The sequence below is a fragment of the Lycium barbarum genome, chromosome 2, assembly GCF_019175385.1.
Source record: "Lycium barbarum isolate Lr01 chromosome 2, ASM1917538v2, whole genome shotgun sequence".
In the NCBI taxonomy this organism is placed as follows: Eukaryota; Viridiplantae; Streptophyta; class Magnoliopsida; order Solanales; family Solanaceae; genus Lycium; species Lycium barbarum.
The window spans coordinates 27,599,032-27,619,687 of NC_083338.1; the positions used below are offsets into that span (position 1 = coordinate 27,599,032).

Consider the following 20,656-nt stretch of genomic DNA (forward strand, 5'->3'; position numbering starts at 1 on the left):
GTCCAGAACCATGACATACCAACTCTGACTCGACAGCACTCCAGGAGCAATTGGATCTTACCAACTCCGCTGGATCATTTCCTGTAATAACTTCAGCTCATCTGGGAGTACCTGCGCGGCATGAAACTGTCACGACCCAACCCCGTAGGCCGCGACTAGTGTCCGACGTGGACACTCATACGTACTTACCGACCAAATCTTACTTGTACGTCCTAAATTATAAGCATATCGTTTAAACCATTATTTATGTCATAAAACATAGGTCAACCATATTAACGTAGCGAAGGAACAGACTGGCACAAATCAAACAAACATCGCTGACCAAACACGACCCATGACCCACAAGCATGACTACAGCCCTCTATACAGACAACAGAATCATATGACGGGACAGGGCCCCGCCGTACCCAAACGAAATCATAAGCAACAACAGTTCTGTACCAAAAGTATGGGCTCCGGATCAAAGGAGCTCTCCAAATAGTAGACTGTGTACCCTAGGCTGGCGGATCACCACTGTAAGCTTCGGTACCTGTGGGCATGTCCGTGAATATCGTATCAGATCATAGCAAATCATATCATATCAAAGTACGCGTCTACAAAGGGTATGCCACCTCAAGCTCGGCCCAGTACAGTGGTCATCCCATGCAGAAACTGTCGTTTTTCCCGCTCGAGCTCTACCCAGTACACGGGTCACGGATCAGTCTCGGGAGCTCGAGCTCCGCCCAGTACACTCCCAACGCGTCTGCCTGGTATCGAATCACACAGTGCAGATACTATCCGCTTTGGGGATCGAGCTCAGCCCAGACCACCCCTCACGGTTTTATTTCAGAACATCATAGGCAACATAGGAAGGTAGCGCACGACAACATAGCTTACATAAGCGGATTAGTGAGAGATCAGATACACACACTTTCAGACTCGATAGATGTGAGCACATATTGACATTTGAGGATTTCAGACGTATTTCAGAATGATCAGAATTGATACGTGATATTCACGGACACATTGACCACAAAATCGTTACGGACGTATCAAAACAGAACGTGTGGAGTCATTTTACATATCCAAGCGTTTCATAAGACTTGCGAGAGTGAGTGAACATACTATCGGAATATTCATAACGGATGATTCGATCAAAATAGTCATATCTGAATACTTATATCAGAATCGCCCTAGCGGGGCGCTTGTATCGAAATGCTTATACTCGGATACTCACGTCAGCAAAAAGAGCATATGGTCGACTTGTCATAATTCGCGTGATCGATAACCGGCCCGAGGACCTATGAACGGTATCAAAATAATGGGCACGAATTGAATCATGGACGGCTAATTCAATTTTTAAGGATCGGAATAGCTATAGGGCCCAATATGGTTATACGTCGGCCCGTTAGTCTAACTAAACTGAGCAAGTGGTCATTACGGGATTTGCTTCACGAAAGTTCTCCCAAGGTTATGTTTATATTTCAAAACTGTAATTTAAAATGTCGAAATACTTTTATAAAGTTAATAAAATCATAAGTTGACCCAGTGGTCGAAGTAATTCTGATAATTAACCAAACCGGGTTCATTTCACAAAATATTTCTAAAATGGTCGTTGTGGTTTAAAATATAGTTTAAAATATCGTGGCGACCCAAACATTATTTTATAGAGGTCAAATTCATAAGTGAAAGCCTTTTCCCAACATTATGTCAAAATAAACCTTATAGGGCTGACAGAGGGGTTTCAGACTTAGCGGGCCCACCTCGGGTCAAGTCGAGGTGGCGGACATGATTTACGGACATTTGAGGTCTATATGGTCATACATAAAGGTTTCGGAGTAATCCGAATACGTTCGCACAAGTTTCGGACATTTGGTTACTTTCTAGCCAAAATAGGATCATTAGGCTTCAATTGAATTGAATGAATAGTAGCCGTTTTCTAATTCGGATTTCGACGAGCAGAATTCCTCCCGGGGTTCCGATATCGACCTAGCATACTAAGACATGCCAAAGCAAGAAATAGGTAGCCTTACATACCTTTTATACGACTTACGCTTGCCCAAAACTTAAGTCCCGTTTCGTCCAAAATCTGCAAATGGTCAAAGTTACCAATTAGAGGTTTCAAAGTTTAAGAATTCGCTTAACTTCATTTTTGTCTACCGAAATTTCGGCAGCATTTCCCCTATATATATAGCACCCCCGAGAATTCAACTCGGCTCGAAATCATCAACAACAACCCAAACAACAACATCAACTTCAACAACAAACATTAGAGACATAATATCCTTCAACTAGCCATCATTTTAACAAAACGACATAACCTTCGCTCCAACCTAAATCTTCAACTAACATCAATAACTTCACATTCATTATCAATCACAATCATCACAATATAGTTTTAGAAACATTTTGTACCGTTTCCCCAAGTTATACACACGATATACAAGATATACTATTTTCCACCAAAATCCTATTTCATCCAAAACTTCTACAAATTCAACAAAACTTCCCGAATCACATTGTCTTCCTTCCAAATTCCTTACAACAGCATTAGTTTGCATTCTAGCATCTTACTTTCACACTTACACGAAAATCATATGAAATCCGCATAATTTCTCATAATCACATACAAGTAATTTCAATGCCAATTAAATTCATTAGCCCTTCATTTGCATTGCAAGGATTACAACAACACAACTAACATATTAATCAAAATTTAATTCATTCCCATTCCATTTTCTATATCACACGGCCAACCTATACATTTAAAACTTCAACCAATTTCCTCCCACTTTCATTTTCAATATGAATTCCATCCTACACACAACTAGAATACAACATAATTTCAATCCACCATAAGCATACAATGTATATATATATATATATTCGGCCATGCACCATATTTCATACCCACTTTGCAAACTTCAATTTTTCCATACTTTCAACTCATTTCTATATACTACAACACAAACAAACCTTTATAACATAACAATATGGAATAAATTCTTACCTTTTCCTCCAACCTTCTTCACTTGAATATATGTTTAAATTGAGGAATTAAATGCTCTTTCTTCCAAACCAATTTCACCAAGTTGTAGAGGGACCTCAACTTAGTATAAATCCACCAAGAGAAAAATTTTAGGAGCAAGATTTCCAAGGGTGAAATTTCTATGGCCAAGCCGAATAGGCTCTTATTTTTGGCTCTCAATTTCTCTTGTCTTTCTTGAAGCTTCTAATTGAACAAAGATGAAGACTTGGTCTTCTTATCTAGACTTGTCACATGACCATGCACATGACTAATTAATTAACTCATGGGCTTGGTAATTTTTGGACCATGGCCGGCCACCTTGTGGTCTTGGGCCTCAATTTTTCTCAAATTTTTGTTGAGCCTAATTCGTTAAAAATCTCGTTTTGTAATTCCCGAAACTAATTTCCAAAATCTCAAATTTGCCCTTAGTCTTGTTCGACACTTTCGCATCAACATTCTTTCATGCACAACTCCTATGAAAAGTAAAAATTAAATTTTGACCTTATTTCTCACAAATCAAAGATATCTCAAATTTTTTTCCAAGCGTGTAAAAACACGGGATATAACAGAAACGCAGCCCCCAAAGAACAGGGGGTCAGTACGGAAAATGTACCGAGTATGTAAAGCGAAAATGTCACAAGTATAATCATAATCCGAACCAGAAGTACAGAAATATAACGAACAGAATCGAACCCAAATCCGAAACGGACATACAGAGTTTGGCTGGCAGAATCATCGTACAGATCTGGGGCACAAAATGTACCGGACAGAATCATGATCCATACGGACGGACGGGCAAAATCATAATCCAGACGGACATGCAAAATCATATCATAATCCAATCAGACAGACAAAATCATAATAGGGCACAGGAACGTGGTCGCCAGTCCTGCCTTTGGCGCCACAACATATCACATTTCAGAAGATTTCATATCTTCGAACATCTCCGTCACATAACACATCATATCATAACCACGGTAACCCCGGGGACAGATCACACGCCGGGAAACCGGACACATCATGCTTCGTAACATATACACGGTAACCGGGGACGGACATATACCACAGTACCCCGGAACCGGACACATCATACTTCGGAATTCATACATGGGACCCGCCCCCCCCCCCCCCCCCCCGACAAGGGACTCGGCGGCCCATCCGCACGATATAAACCGGCCCGGGACCCGGTGAAAGAGATCATGACCCATGCACGAGCAGAGTAGTGAGAAACCAAATGCACATATAATCAGACTCAATAGAATAATCGAACGTGCTATCAGAATATTCATAACAGATTACCCATATCCGAATGCTTATATTAAAATACTTATGTCGGAGTACTCATATCAGAATACTTATGTCAGAATGCTTAGGTCAAATTACTTATATCAAAATACTTATATCAGAGTAGTTATATCAGAATACTTATGTCGGGATTCTCATACCCAAAATACTTATATCCAAATGCCTATATCGGAATACTCATATCAGAATTTCCAGATACTTATATCAGAGAGTACATACAGTTCATAACATATCCAGAACAATAGCCCAAGTTCCTCTTAATTACTATGCGGAAATGAGTCCAATAGAGCAATACAAATAGGGTTCGGGAATTATGGGCCCACCTCGGATTAAGTCGAGGTGGCGTATATAAACTATGAACATTTAGCCTTATAGAGTCATCCATGAAGGTTTCAGGGCAATCTGGTTTCATTTGTAGAAGTTACGAACGTTCAAACTATGTTCCCATCAAAGCATAAGGTTCTTAGTTCAATTTCACTGAATGAATAGGGGTCAAAATCAAGCTCGGATTTCTAGGAATAGAGTTTCCCTCGAGACTCGTATCATAGCCTATTACAACTAGGACATGCCAAAAGAAAGGAAGGGTAAGCCTTACATACCTCTTCCGCTTCTTAAGCTTCTCCAAATTCGAATCCCGTTTCCTCCAAAACCTACAAATGGTCATGTTTACCAAATGTAAATTACAAAACGTTAGGAATTCAATCTTAACCAATCCTTGTCTTAATCTTTCAAATGGATTGACCTATATTCTACCGAAATTTCGGCAGCATTTCCCCTGTAAATACACCATCCCGAGAATATGGCTCGGCCCAAATCAACATCAACAGTAATCCGGGAATTCAACCCGGCCAATTTATCAACAATACCAACAATTATTCTAACAACACCTCAATATCAAATTCAATTCACACAATATTTCAAACAAGGCTCCAACTCTCCCGAAATTGCCTCCAAATCCGAGAACTACACCAAACACATTCTTATCTTCCAAATTCATAACTTATACCATTACCCCACACATTAACAATACAATTCTCCTGATTACAAGAATTACATAAAATTCAAATAAATTTCCAAATCACCCCACAACCAACATAACATTATTTTGAGTCACTAAACTTGCACTTCTCATCACAGAATTCATAACGACGACAACTAAAACGCTAACGACGATTTGTTTATTTTTCAACACACCAAGAGGGGCCATTCGGCCCACACCCAACACACACACCTAAGGAGAATTTTCATTCTTTTCTTCAAACTACAATATTCAAAACATGCTAATTGACATTAATTCATGACTTTCATCACAACATACACACGGCCCAATACCATCACAAGGCCTTACTTACAACACACATTATTTTCATGATTTCCATGCATTTCTACACACCACGACACCCACAAGCATCCATAATACATAAAAGAAGATTGAATTCTTACCTTGTCTTCCAAACTTCTTCACTTGGCTAAGGTGTCAAATTGATGAAACAAGCCCTCCATCTTCCAAAACAACTCCACCATGTTGTAGAGGACCCTTGAATTGGTAGGAATACAACAAGAAAATAATTTTTGGGACAAACTTTCAAGAGACAAAAATTGGAGACCATGGCCGAAATTGGCCCCTTTGGTTTTCTCCTTGTTCTTTCCTTTTCTCTCAAGTCTTCATGAACCTTCTCAAGGCATATGATGAATTTTCATCCATGTGCCATATTTATTAAGAGGTCATGTGCATGGCACATGCCTATCTTATTTTATTTTCCTTTCTTCTTTTCTAGAAATTTCTTCAATTTATAGCAAGGATGACTTATTTGCCATCCTTCTTCTTTTTTTTGTTTTTTTGGAATTTTCATGAAACTCTTGTAAGATTCCCATTTTGCCCCTCGACTTTTCTCAATATTACTATTTTGCCCCTAACCTTACACATTATTTTCATTGGCCATTTTGCAAATTCTTCTTTTTACCCTTGGCCTTTCCCAGCATTTTCATACTACCACTGTTCATGAATAATATTCCAAACAACTCGTACATTAAAATCATCCTTGATAATGACCTTGTCCTTAACTTGCCATGACTTTCTTGAATTATCCGAACGTACGAAATACGGGATATAACAGTATTTAGCCATTTCCAGAACCAGAAGCTGGGCTGCCTTCATGGTGGTTTACGACCATGGTTTACGGGCCGTAAATCACTTTACGGTCCGTCCACCAGGTCATATTTAACCATTTCCTCGGCTGGTAGAAAGTTGAAGTTTGGCTTGCCAGTTTACGACCTGGCAGTATACGGACCGTATACCACCTTACGGTCCGTATTTTGCAATATACGACCACTGGGCAGTTTTGCCAACTTTCAATTTTTCACATTTCTTGACTTTTCATTCTAATCATCCACATCCCTTTACATACATTTCCCATGAAACATTATACACTCGCACTTCTCGCACACATCATTAGTTCATTTACTTGCGTACCAACGGAAAATTTTCCGAGGTGTAACAACCACTGGATCGAGACATCTCTCAATCTATATGACGCTAGCTCTACCGACTCGGTGTCTGAAGCATGTATCAACCGGAGCGTCCTTAGCATACCATCGATAAAGTCCTGGGGATCCTCCTCCGGCTTTGACCCAAAGAATTCCGGGGGGTTCAAAGTAATGAAATCACGGGCCCTTGCACTAACAGCCCTATCACCATACCCTGAACCTTTCCTCTGAGCCTGGGCCGCAACCAACTGGGTCAACAAATTAATGGCCTCTTTCACATCTTGGCCAGAAGCATTCGGTGGAGGAGCTGGAGGTGCTGAAGCTGGGGCTAAGGCTCCCTCACGCTCCTCAGTAATAGGCACTGTCTGGGACGACTGAGATTGAGCCGCACTCTGGGACTCACTTTCCTATACTACCGGTGGCGGTGCTTTCTTAGCCCGCTTCTCTGCCACCGTTTTGCCCTTTTGGGCTGCCGTAGCCTTTCCCTTTTTAGGCATCTCTGAAATACAAACCACACGATTAAGGAGCAAGAATTTCCTACATCATAGCTCTATCGCACGATTCTTATGAAGAAAGAAGGTCATTTATTCCTAAAATGTCCGCATCTTCTTGTTTATAAGTGTGGCGCGCAACACACCCATAACCAAGACTCTACTAGACACGACTCGTAGACACACCCTAGGACTGAACTGCTCTGATACCACTTTTGTCACGACCCGACTCGGGGCCGCGACGAGCACCCGGTGCTAGCCCACCCGAGCACCCTCTTAGCTTACTCTTATACTTACATCTAGGTGAGCCACATAATTATACATACATTTTCATTCATTCGTCAACGAGTCCCAATTGGACAACAGTACATTTATATCACCATAGGCCTCTATGCCACATCAATGTACATGGGCCAACGTGGCCGACAAAATGATACACAAAACATAGGCCGACAAGGTCGGACATGTCTAACCACATACACATGACTACGAGCCTCTAGGAAGAGTATAACACATCACATGAGCGGGACAGGACCCCGCTATGCCCATAATTATATACACAAAAGAATAAGTCCCAAAAGCTATGGCTCCGAAAGAAATAGAGCTCCGCTATGTAATCTCTGAATAAGCAGCTATGGATCAAGTCTGTCTCCCTGTGCACCTGCGGGCATGACGCAGCGTCCACAAACAAAAGGACGTCAGTACGAAGAATGTACCGAGTATGTAAAGCATGATTAACATCAATATAGAAGCATCATAGACAATATATAAAGTGGCATAGGAGGGAAGACAATAGTATCATCGTCATGGCACTTACCTGCCTTTTATAGGAACTTTCCATTTCTCATGCGTATTTCATAATAGTGTTCGTATTCGTATACATGCCCCTATTCGCATTCATATACATAGTCTTTTCACATTCATATTCATATTATATACATAGCCATACACTTATATACATACATAGCGTACCCGACCACAAGGTTCGGTGTTTTATACATACTTGGCCAACCAAGGCTCAATGTTATTTCTACCTGGTCCTACCAAGGCTTAAGGGTTATCCGTACCATCTGCAGATGTGTGCGCGCGTTACGTAATCATATACATACATATATATATACATCCATATACATATATTCTACCCGGCATTATAAGCTCGGGGTGTCATTATAGCCCTTCATAGGCACATGTGAATATAATAGCCCGTAGGCACCTTTAGCATCATTATTATTATCATCGTCATCACTATCATCATTGTTTTCGCTACATCTCTATCTTATGCTTACTCGTTAATGGGGTGCGTAGTACATTCGTAGCACGTATCGAGGGTCGTGTGCTTATGAGCTCGGAGTATCAATCACTTGAATACAACATACTCATATAGAGAATTTAAGAGTTTGGCCAAGGAACCATGCCTTATGAAAGAAGGGATAGCCTTACATACTTTTCGTCGGACTATTATACACTTGCACGCTTCCTTCCAATGCTAGCGTCTATAACTTCATTAATATCATAACAATGGCCATTAGTCATTCACGTTATCCACATTATTTAGATTCCTTAATTTGCCTCTAATTCACCCATATTCATGGTCATAACATCCAGCTTCACCTATTCCTCTGAAGTGTCTAGTTCATGATCTTATTACCATTTATAATGCATTCATATCACAACACAACAACATTCATGATTCAATTCCAACTATTCCACAAAATGTCACTATTCATCATTCATGACCTACTTGACCATATTTTCTACAATCCATGTATTCCAACTCTTCAATAGCTTAAACATCATGTAAAAATCATGAATCTTACCTTAGAAGTTGTCGGAACAAGCTTTGGTTAATAATACTCCACTTTGAGCAAAACCCTAGTTTTTCTCCATTTGCATTTCTTGACTTGAATGGTATTTAATGGCTTGCTTACACTTGATTCACTTTTTTATGTTGTTGGTGACTTATAATCCTTGAAAACTTATGAAATAAATTTAGAGAGATGATTCTAGAGAGAAGTGGTGTAATGTAGAAATGAAATAAAACAAGTCTTGGTCCTCATATTTAATGAATTGAAATTATGTGTTGAGGTGTACAGTGGTCGTCCATGGAGGTTTACGGTCCGTATTCCAATTTACGGACCGTCCCTCGTGGTCGTCTTTAACCTTATGCAGAACCAGAAACTTTGGTTGCATGCATGGTGATTTACGACCACGGTTTACGGGCCGTAAATCACTTTACGGTCCGTCCACCAGGTCGTATTTTACCACCTCTCAGCTGGGCAGAAAGTTGAAACCTTGCATGGAAAATTACGACTGCCAGTTTACGGACCGTATTTCATTTTACGGTCCGTATTTTGCACTTTACGACCACTGGGCAGTTTTGCCAACTTTCCACTTTTCACATTTCTCGACTTTTCATTCTAATCATTCTCGTCCATATACGCACATTGCTCATGAAACATTATACACTCGCACTCCTCGCACTCATCACTAGTTCATTTACTTGCGTACCAACGGGGAATTTTCCGAGGTGCAACACTTAATATAGGATAAAGTACTATTGGGCAGCGTATACGGGTTGTGTTGCGAGTAAACGCTAAAGGTATGTAAAGCCTATCCCTTCTTTCTTTTGGCATGTCCTAGATGTAAATAAGATATGATATGAGCTTTGGGGTAATTCTATTCACTAGTTCTGAGCATGATTTATGATTCTTATTCGTTTCTTGATGTTAGAATTCTCAGGACAGTCGAGCTATTGCCCTCGAGTCTTTTATATGATTGGATAGTATATGATGTATAAAAGTTCCTATTCTTAAAGAATTCTATGATGAGTGGTGTCTTTGACTTTCATAAGCTATCTCGTATTGATTTGATACATGTCTACGATCCCTGAGACTTTCCTTAATATAGTTCTTAATGACATTTAGAGATAACTTAATATGGCTATTATCCTGATACTCGAGAGCTGAATAGTCTACTTATCTATTGAGTGTTAAAAGATGATTTATATGTATATGGTTACTCATTACTCTGCTCGTGCATACTGTTGTTACATCTTTCACCGAGTCCCGGGTCGGGTATGTTATCGTGCACAGTGCCACTGCATTATTCACCGAGTCCCTTACTAAAGGGTCGGGTACGGTATATGATGATATGATGATGTGATATATGATTATGGCACCGAGTCCCATGATGGGCCGGGTACGGTATACATGTACACGACTTTATTCACCGAATCCCTCACAAGAGTGTCGGGTACGGTATATTTATATGATGATATGATAGTATGCTGCCATGATGACATGATTTTATCCACCGAGTCCCATAGTGGGCCGGGTATGGTATATGATAATGATATGCATGATTATGTTTCATAAGGCACAGGTACAGTGACTTCTTGATTATCATACTTACCTCCTGGAACCTCTATTTCAGTTATGATCTTTCTTATGATATTCTATGCTTTGTATACTCAGTACATATCTCGTACTGACCCCCTTTCTTCGGGGGGGGGGGGGGTTGCGTTTCATGCCCGCAGGTACAGACGCTCGTTTTGTGATCCGCCAGCTTAGGATATCTATTCAGCTATCTTGGAGTGCTCCCTTGTCCCGGAGCCTAGCTTTTGGTACAGATCCTTTTGTTGCTTATATGTGTTTATCCAAGGGTACGACGGGCCCTGTCCCGTCATATGATACTGCTGTCATTCTTAGAGGTCTGTAGACATATGTGTGGGTTGTATATAGCTACTGTTCAGTCATGTCTGTATGACTTATGTTTTGGGACGTTCCCATTCGTAGTGGCAGCCTTGTCGACTTGCGTATATTTATGTTTTGGGATGTCGTGTGTAGTGGCAACCTTGTCGGCTTGCGTAGATATATATATATATATATATATATATATATATATATATATATATATATATATATTATATATATATATATATATGTATATATATATATATGTATATATATATATATGTGTTCTGGAAGCTGTATATTATGGTAGCATTGTTGGCTCGTGTGTAGCTGGTTCGTTCCCCTATATTATGACAGCCTTGTCGACTTATGTGCGATATTATCTGTTGAAAGTTGTAACCCCTTAGGGGACAGGTGGCTATAATATGCATATGTGCGACAGTTTTAAGATGACCTCTTGTCTTTTTATATATATAAGTTCTTTATTATGCTAGCTATGGATAATCATAGTTAACAGGTGTATACGAGTGTCCAGCTCGGGCATTAGTCAAGGCCTACGGGGTTGGGTCGTGACAAAAGTGGTATCAGAGCGGTTCATCCTCGGAGTGTCTACAGATCGTGTCTAGTAGATTCTTGTTTATCGGTGTGTTGTGCACCACATCTATAAACAGGAAGCTATAGGAAATTTAGGGTGTTATCTTCTCTAGATCGTGTGATAGAGCTGTATTATCAGGATAATTCCTCCATAACGGATTATTATGTTTACAGCGATGCCTCTAAAGAAGGCGACAGCTACCCAGAAGGGCAAGTCAGTAGCTAGGGAGACCAGCCAGACTCGGAGAATTACTAGGGCCCATGCCAGTCTGTGCCTGAGATTATGCTTCAGTCAGCGAGCTCCGCTACACCGCCACTACCAGAGGAGCCTAGAGCAGCAGCAGCTGTAGATCAGGGGACGGCTCCACCGCCAGCTCCTGAGGTTCCAGCACCCGAGCCTCCAGTTCCCCAGCCAGGGGCAGAGGATAGGGCTATGAGAGATGCAGTCCAGTTACCGACTAGATTAGCCGCAGGGCAGGCTCGCAGACATAGATTTGGGGTGGATTATGCGGATAGACATGATAGTTTGAGGGCTCATGACTTCTTATGTTGTAATCCTCCAGAGTTTTTCGTGCCAAAGCCTGAGGATGATCCACAGGAGTTTATTCGGCAGATGCAGCGCACGTTGAGGATAATGAGGGCTTCTGAGACTGAGTCCGTTGAGCTAGCTTCGTATAGGTTGCGGGATGTGGCTGTCAATTGGTATGAGTCGTGGGAGTTATCTAGGGGCGATGATGCTCCTCCAGCAGTGTGGGACGAGTTCGTGGAGGCCTTCCTTGGCCACTTTCTGCCTCCAGAGATGCGATGAGCCAGAGTTGATAGATTCCTACAGCTGAGGCAGAGGGGCAGGAGTGTTTGAGAGTACAGTCTAGAGTTTGACTCATTGGCTAGATATGCACCCCGTATTGTAGCTCATATGGCGCATCGGTATGTGATGGGGTTAGATCGTTATTTGGTTGACAGTTGTATGGTAATGGCTTCTCAGCCAGGAATGGACATTGCCCGGGTACAGGCGTATGCACAGGGGGTGTAGGATCGACATCGTGGGCGTCAGCTCGATAGGGATTATGACAGGGGCCAGCCCAAGAGGTCTAGATCAGCCGGCTATTCGGGTGAGTTTCGGGGCTGGCAGCCTCAGCAGCAGTATAGCAGATATCTCTCTCACCCAGCCCGGAGTGCACCCCCACAATTTACAGATTGGAGGATTGATAGCAAAGGGTATTCGGGGGCCGGTCAGAGCTCCAGGGGCTCAGGTTCACAGATGAGCAGGGGTTCGCGCCAGTCGAGGCCACCTTTGCCTCGGTGTTCTCGTTGTGGTAGGCCCTATTTCGGGGAATGTCATTTTGCTACAGGTGCTTGCTTTACTTGCGGCCGTCAAGGCCATGTTATGAGCCAGTGTCCGTTCGGGGGTAGTCCAGGTGGTGCAGTTCAGCCTACTGGGTCAGTTGCTGGTTCATCTTCTTCTGTGGCTACACGCCCTATGGGGCAGGGTATTCATACACCATCAGGCCGTGGTAGGGGTTGTGGTGGAGCTTCCAGTTCTAGCGGTCCTTCGAACCGCATATATGCTTTGGCTAGCAGACAGGATCAGGAGGCGTCACCAAATGTGGTTACAGGTATACTATCGATTTTCTCCCAAGATGTATATGCATTGATAGACCCCGGCTCCACATTATCGTATATTTATCCATTTGTTGCTAGTAGAATTGGGATAAAACCTGAATTGATAGAACCATTTGAGGTAGCTACACCAGTAGGAGATTCTGTTATAGCAAAACAAGTATATAGAGATTGTTCGGTGATCATATATAGTCGTTGTACCAAGGCAGATGTTGTATCCCGTATTTTTGAACGTCAGATTATTTGCTGAGATGGGACCCACACATCGAGATTTTTTTGGGACATCTGAAAATTCATATTAATCACATATGAGAAGTTAAACACAACTCAAGAAGGACCCTTGGGCCAAATCAAAGTGGAAGTCCTCCAAACGAATATTTTAAGGAAACGTTTTCGGGTGATCTGACTTCAAGGGGCAAAAACGGTATTATAAGTTTGGAATTTGGAAAAGTACCAAGAACTAGAAGTTGTAGATAATTGAATTAGCTTTCCAACCATAGGTCGTGGGTCCCCAGGTGACGTCGGTACAAGGAGATATGAACGTTTTAAGGTCGAAAGGTCAGTGGGCTAGGCCCAACTCGGGACCAAACCGAGTTGGCCCAAAAAAAATCAAAAACAATAATAAGGCCCAACCGGCCATGGTTATGGCCCAAGCCCATATTACATAAAATTTGGTCAATAAATAAGATGACTAAGTCGTCTTTATCACACAACCTCTAGAATATTCAAGAAGTTGAAGAACAAGAAAGAGAAGGAGAAAAGTTGAAGGCCATTTCGGCCAAGATCAAATTTCCAAGGACAAATTGATAGAAATTCTTCCAAAATCATTTTCTACCAAGTAAAGGGTGATTAACAAGGTGGAGTTGTTGTTGGAGCAAGAAAAATTCAAAATCATACAAATTGTCAAGTTGTAGTCAAGTGAGAAGTTGAAGAAGAAAGGTGAGTTTTGATTTGTTTTATGTGTTATATATGGTTTATATGTGTTGTATTATGCTAAAATGGATGAAATTCATGAAGGAGATAAATATAGTACATGGCCGTGTGTATGTATATATGTGTAGGAGTCATGCTTCAATTATTTTAATTAGTGTTTGGTTGTTATTGTTGTGAATGATATGTGGAAAATGGAAGTTGAATGAATTTTGAGAAGTTGTAGTGTGTATGTTGGTGTTGGCCGTGTGGTTATGGTGAAAAAATGGAAGAGAATGAGTTAATTTTATTTAGTATGATGTTGTTGGAATATAGATTATGAGGTTGTTATTGTTTTCATTAAAGTTAGAAAGTTTTTGGAAGAAGTAGTAAGTTGATTGAATATGGAAGTTGTTAGTATTGTTGTTGTTGGAATTGTGGTTGATATTTGGCCGGGTTTGAATTCCCAGGATTGTTGTTGATTGAAATTAGCCAAGTTGAACTTGGTGGGATGGAGTATTTATAGGGGAAGTGCTGCCGAAATTTCGGTAGCCAAATGTTTCCTTAAGAATTCAACTCTAAGTACCCTAATAAGAGTTTTGGTAAACATGACCAATTTGCAGATTTTGACGAAATTGCGACGTGAATTTGGAATAGCAAAAGGAGCGGAAAGAGGTATGTAAGGCTTCACTCTTCTTTCTATGGCATGTCTTAGATGTAATAAGTCGGGTACGAGCCTCGGGGACAACCCTAGCCCCCGGAATCCGCACCTAAAGTTTTCCACTTTTTGTTCAATAGAATTGAACTAGAAAGTGTGCAAATGATGGAAAGACCTCTTAAACCCTTAGAACTTGCATAAGTGGGACCCGATTACCCTAGGACCCTCACAAGTAATGACATGACACGTAATATATGTAAATCATATACGTCACCCCATCCGGCCCGAGGTGGGCCCGCTACTCTCAGATTTTTCCTTACAGTCTTGCTTGACTTACTTGAAGTGAATCCAAAGGGAACCTTTGATCCCGATTTCGATACCAAATGATAAATACTATAACTCCTCTAACGAGGGCACTTCCATGACGATAATGATAACAATGATGTTGGATAAGAGAATATGCCTATGATACGTACTACCGGAATGACTCTATGACTAAGATGACTAAGCTAAGTATCTTATGTAAACATGAAAATGATAAACTAATTTTTGAATCTTATTTATATTTCCTAGCTATGACTTTATTTTCTAAAAGATTTCAAAGTCTATGAACTGTCATCTATGATGCCCCGATTTCATTCTACGTTTACTTTAATATTATTCCCCGTTGGTAGTCTCACCTTAAAATACTCGTTCCTTCAAGGTGAGACAAAGCGATCACGAGTATTCTATAATATAATTGGAGGTCACCGACCTTACGTCACTCCGATGACTACATGATTCTTCTTTGGGCTTTCCTGCGTGCCTATGAGATATAGGATACGTAAATGCATATAAGACATGTAAATGTATGTAAGATATGTGTATATAATTTTTTAAAACATGCACATGACGAAAGAGCTAGAGCGCTATAGACGCTGATGTACCTACACGACACACGTATATGTATATGATAAAAGAGCTAGAGCGCTATAGACGCTGATATATGTACATGATATATGCATGTGTATACGAGGAAAATGGAGGTAAGGGCAGAGCGTTATGAACGCATATCCACCTGATCAGTTGGCATTATATGATATGATATCATCCCGGACGCGGGATGTGTATATTTATGGTTAAATGGATCGGCTGCCGACGCCTCGGCAATATGAGATGTCCTATTTTATATGTATATGTATATGAACAAGGAAAGATTCTTAAAGGAAAGCTAAGTACGCATAGCACCTGCCAAGGGTATATATATATACAGGTTATGTTTCTATCCCAGGACATGTGTTGTAACTCTCTTATGTCATTATACATGATTCATATTTTCTGTATATTACTATTCATGCCTTACATATCGGTACACTATTCGTACTGACGTCCCTTCTTGTGGACGCTGCGTTTCATGCCGCGCAGGTCAGTAGACAGGCGGATTTGATACTTAGAAGCTCTACCAGCAGTGTTGACAGTGCTCCAGTTATTCCGGAGCCTCACTTCCTTGGTACTATTTTGTGTATATATATTCGGGCATCGCAGTACTCAGCCCTTTCAATGTATAAGTGTACTACGTCTAGAGGCTCGTAGACAGTTATGTACAGTCAATTAAGTACAGTTAGGTATATGGTGTCTTGGCATGCTAATGTTGATGTATAAGTGATAACGAAGTTTATTAGTCTATGTTCAGAATGACGCCGCTAATGTTAATGTTAAAAAAAATGGCTCTGTTTACATGGCTTGCTAAGAGGTAAAGGTAAAACGATAGAAAAGGGGTGCTCGGTACAAGTATCGGGTACTCGTCACGGCCCCTAGTTGGGTCGTGACAGAAGTGGTATCAGAGCAGTTCGGTCCTAGGAGTTTGTCTACGAGCCGTGTCTAGTAGAGTCTTGTTTATGGGTGTGTTGCGCGCCACACTTATAAACAGGAGGCTAAAGGGCATTTAGGAAATGCGACCTTCTTTGCATTCTGAAATCGTACGATAGAGCTAAGTTTTTAGGCTTCCATATTCCTTTTCCTAAACCTGTGTTATGGTTTCAGTAATGCCGCCGAAGAAAAAGGCTACGATGGCCGAGAAAGCCAAGGGGGTGGCGGCCAGCAGAGTTGAACGGGAGCTAGAAGAAGAAGAATCTCATAATGAGGCTCCCCCTCAGACTGTTCCTGCTCCCCCTGCACCAGCAGAGCAAGAAAGAGTTCCAGCTCCAGCCCCCGCACCTCCAGTTCCACCGCCAGCAGTTCCGGGCCAGCAGATGGCAGAGGCCATCCAGTTATTAACCCAGCTCGTTGTCGCACAGGCTCAGCGGCAAGATGTAGACCTGGGAGGCAGAGCGGTAAGTGCAAGGGCCCGCGACTTTATCACCCTGAAGCCTCCAGAGTTTTATGGATCAAAACCAGAGGAGGACCCGCAGAGTTTTATAGATGAGATGCTGAGGACTCTGGGGATCATACATGCTTCGGATACGGAGTCCGTAGAGTTGGCTTCATACAGGCTGCGGGATGTGGCAGTTCTGTGGTACAGTAGCTGGATATCATCGAGGGGAGCAAATGCACCCCCTCCGGTTTGGCAGGAGTTCACTGAGGCGTTCCTGCGACATTTCCTACCGCCAGAGGTTCGACGGGCTCGAGCCGATATGTTCTTGAACCTGAGACAGGGAAATATGAGCGTTCGAGAATACACCCTCTGTTTTAATTCATTAGCCAGGTATGCCCCGGCCATGATAGCGGATAAGGGAGATCATGTACACCGATTTGTGAGTGGGCTAGGGCCACAATTGGTTAAGGAATGTTTGACAGCTTCACTCCAGGATGGGATGACTATTACTCGAATCCAGGCCCACGCCCAAAATCTGGAGGAACAATATCAGCCACGGCGAGAGGAGCGTTACCCAGATAGGGGTTCCAGAAAAAGGGGCAGGTTTTCCAGGACTAGAAGCGAGTACAGAGGGGGACAGGCACAAGAGCTATTCAGGCATTCAGAACAACCGGCGGCCAGTGCACCGCCTCGATTTACGGATAGGGGACTTGACCGTTGTACTCACTCGCGACCAGATCAGGGTACTAAGGCGTCAGGATCCCAGTATAGAGCTGATTCTAGCAAGATGATGCCACCCCCGCCACGGTGTGCGCGATGTGGTAGACCACATTCTGGAGAGTGTCGCGCAGGTACAGGTGCATGTTATACTTGTGGGCGGGTTGGCCATTTGATTCGTGATTGCCCACTGAGGTATGAGGGAGACCAAGCCTAGCCCGTCGGGTCCGCGGTTGGTTCATAGTCGACCGTACGCCCTCTTGGACAGACTTCCCAAGCTCCAGCGGGCCGCGACCGAGGTAGAGGAGGGACACCTAGTTCAGCTGGTCCTCCGCACCGCCTATATGCATTGACAGGACGACAGGACCCTGAGCCTTCCGCAGACGCGGCCACAGGTAATTTTTCGGCACCTTCTATGATGTGTATGTTAATTGATTCGGATTCTATCCTATCCTACGTTGCCTTTATATTGCTGATCATATTAAGAATTCAGAAATTAGGACGAAAGGTAGCCATACGCACAGGTAAAAAGACGAATACTAGAGATTGCGGAGGTTAGAACCGTAAATAAAAGAAGAGAGGTGTTACGCGGCGTTTCGAAAACTGCTAAGACCCCAACTCGTTCCATAATATGTGATATAAGTAGTGCGAGGGAGTGGGGGCGAAAATACTAACGCTAAGACGTTGAAATGCACTAAAGTTTCGAGGTTAAGCGTGCTAGGGTGAGAGTAATTTCATGATGGGTGACCCCCTGGGAAATATGCTGAAATTTTCACAAATGTGGGAACAAGAGACGAATGTGAAGCTAGGTAGTCCAATGTAAATTAGAGTGTGTGGAGTGGTTACAAACCCGATAAAGTCATGTAGGCTGAGACGGACAAGACTAACGGAAGAGGAGAAAGTGTGACAGAAAGGGGACTTATTAACGTAGGGCCAACGTTCAGAGCTTACTCAATGGACTTACGACATAAAAGCGACCTAAGAGACATGTGAGATGTCTACGAAGGAGACCTCCCCGAAGTATTATGATACACTATGAGGTCAGTTTAACATTCGAGGACGAATGTTCTAAAGGGGGGGGGGGGGGGAGAATGTTGTATCCCGTATTTTTGAACGTCAGATTATTTGCTGAGATGGGACCCACACATCGAGATTTTTTTGGGACATCTGAAAAATTCATATGAATCACATATGAGAAGTTAAACACAACTCAAGAAGGACCCTTGGGCCAAATCAAAGTGGAAGTCCTCCAAACGAATATTTTAAGAAAACGTTTTCGGGTGATCTGAATTCAAGGGGCAACAACGGTATTATAAGTTTGGAATTTGGAAAAGTACCAAGAACTAGAAGTTGTAGATAATTGAATTAGCTTTCCAACCATAGGTCGTGGGTCCCCAGGTGACGTCGGTACAAGGAGATATGAACGTTTTAAGGTCGAAAGGTCAGTGGGCTAGGCCCAACTCGGGACCAAACCGAGTTGGCCCAAAAAAAATCAAACAAAATAATAAGGCCCAAATTTGTGAGGCCCAACCGGCCATGGTTATGGCCCAAGCCCATATTACATAAAATTTGGTCAATAAATAAGATGACTAAGTCATCTTTATCACACAACCTCTAGAATATTCAAGAAGTTGAAGAACAAGAAAGAGAAGGAGAAAAGTTGAAGGCCATTTCGGCCAAGATCAAATTTCCAAGGAAAAATTGATAAAAATTCTTCCAAAATCATTTTCTACCAAGTAAAGGGTGATTAACAAGGTGGAGTTGTTGTTGGAGCAAGAAAAATTCAAAATCATACAAATTGTCAAGTTGTAGTCAAGTGAGAAGTTGAAGAAGAAAGGTGAGTTTTGATCTTGTTTTATGTGTTATATATGGTTTATATGTGTTGTAGTATGCTAAAATGGATGAAATTCATGAAGGAGAGAAATATAGTACATGGCCGTGTGTATGTATATATGTGTAGGAGTCATGCTTCAATTATTTTAATTAGTGTTTGGTTGTTATTGTTGTGAATGATATGTGGAAAATGGAAGTTGAATGAATTTTGAGAAGTTGTAGTGTGTATGTTGGTGTTGGCCGTGTGGTTATGGTGAAAAAATCGAAGAGAATGAGTTAATTTTATTTAGTATGATGTTGTTGGAATATAGATTATGAGGTTGTTATTGTTTTCATTAAAGTTAGAAAGTTTTTGGAAGAAGTAGTAAGTTGATTGAATATGGAAGTTGTTAGTATTGTTGTTGTTGGAATTGTGGTTGATATTTTGGCCGGGTTTGAATTCCCGGGATTGTTGTTGATTGAAATTAGCCAAGTTGAACTTGGTGGGATGGAGTATTTATAGGGGAAGTGCTGCCGAAATTTCGATAGCCAAATGTGTCCTTAAGAATTCAACTCTAAGTACCCTAATAAGAGTTTTGGTAAACATGACCAATTTGCAGATTTTGACGAGATTGCGACGTGAATTTGGAATAGCAAAAGGAGCGGAAAGAGGTATGTAAGGCTTCACTCTTGTTTCTATGGCATGTCTTAGATGTAATAAGTCGGGTAGGAGCCTCGGGGACAACCCTAGCCCCCGGAATCCGCACCTAAAGTTTTCCACTTTTTGTTCAATAGAATTGAACTAGAAAGTGTGCAAATGATGGAAAGACCTCTTAAACCCTTAGAACTTGCATAAGTGGGACCCGATTACCCTAGGACCCTCACAAGTAATGACATGACACGTAATATATGTAAATCATATACGTCACCCCATCCGGCCCGAGGTGGGCCCGCTACTCTCGGATTTTTCCTTACAGTCTTGCTTGACTTACTTGAAGTGAATCCAAAGGGAACCTTTGATCCCGATTTCGATACCAAATGATAAATACTATGACTCCTCTAACGAGGGCA

General features: G+C 41.8%; 1 long non-coding RNA gene across 1 annotated transcript; it reads right to left on the reverse strand.

Annotated features, from left to right (window-relative positions):
* Window positions 1-321: 321 nt before the first annotated feature.
* Window positions 322-3,360, reverse strand: LOC132629435 (uncharacterized). The gene is made up of 3 exons (XR_009578231.1): window positions 2,990-3,360; window positions 2,017-2,068; window positions 322-529 (listed from the first exon to the last, which is right to left on the reverse strand). It is a non-coding gene; the product is annotated as an uncharacterized LOC132629435 (long non-coding RNA).
* Between the last annotated feature and the right edge of the window lie 17,296 nt (window positions 3,361-20,656).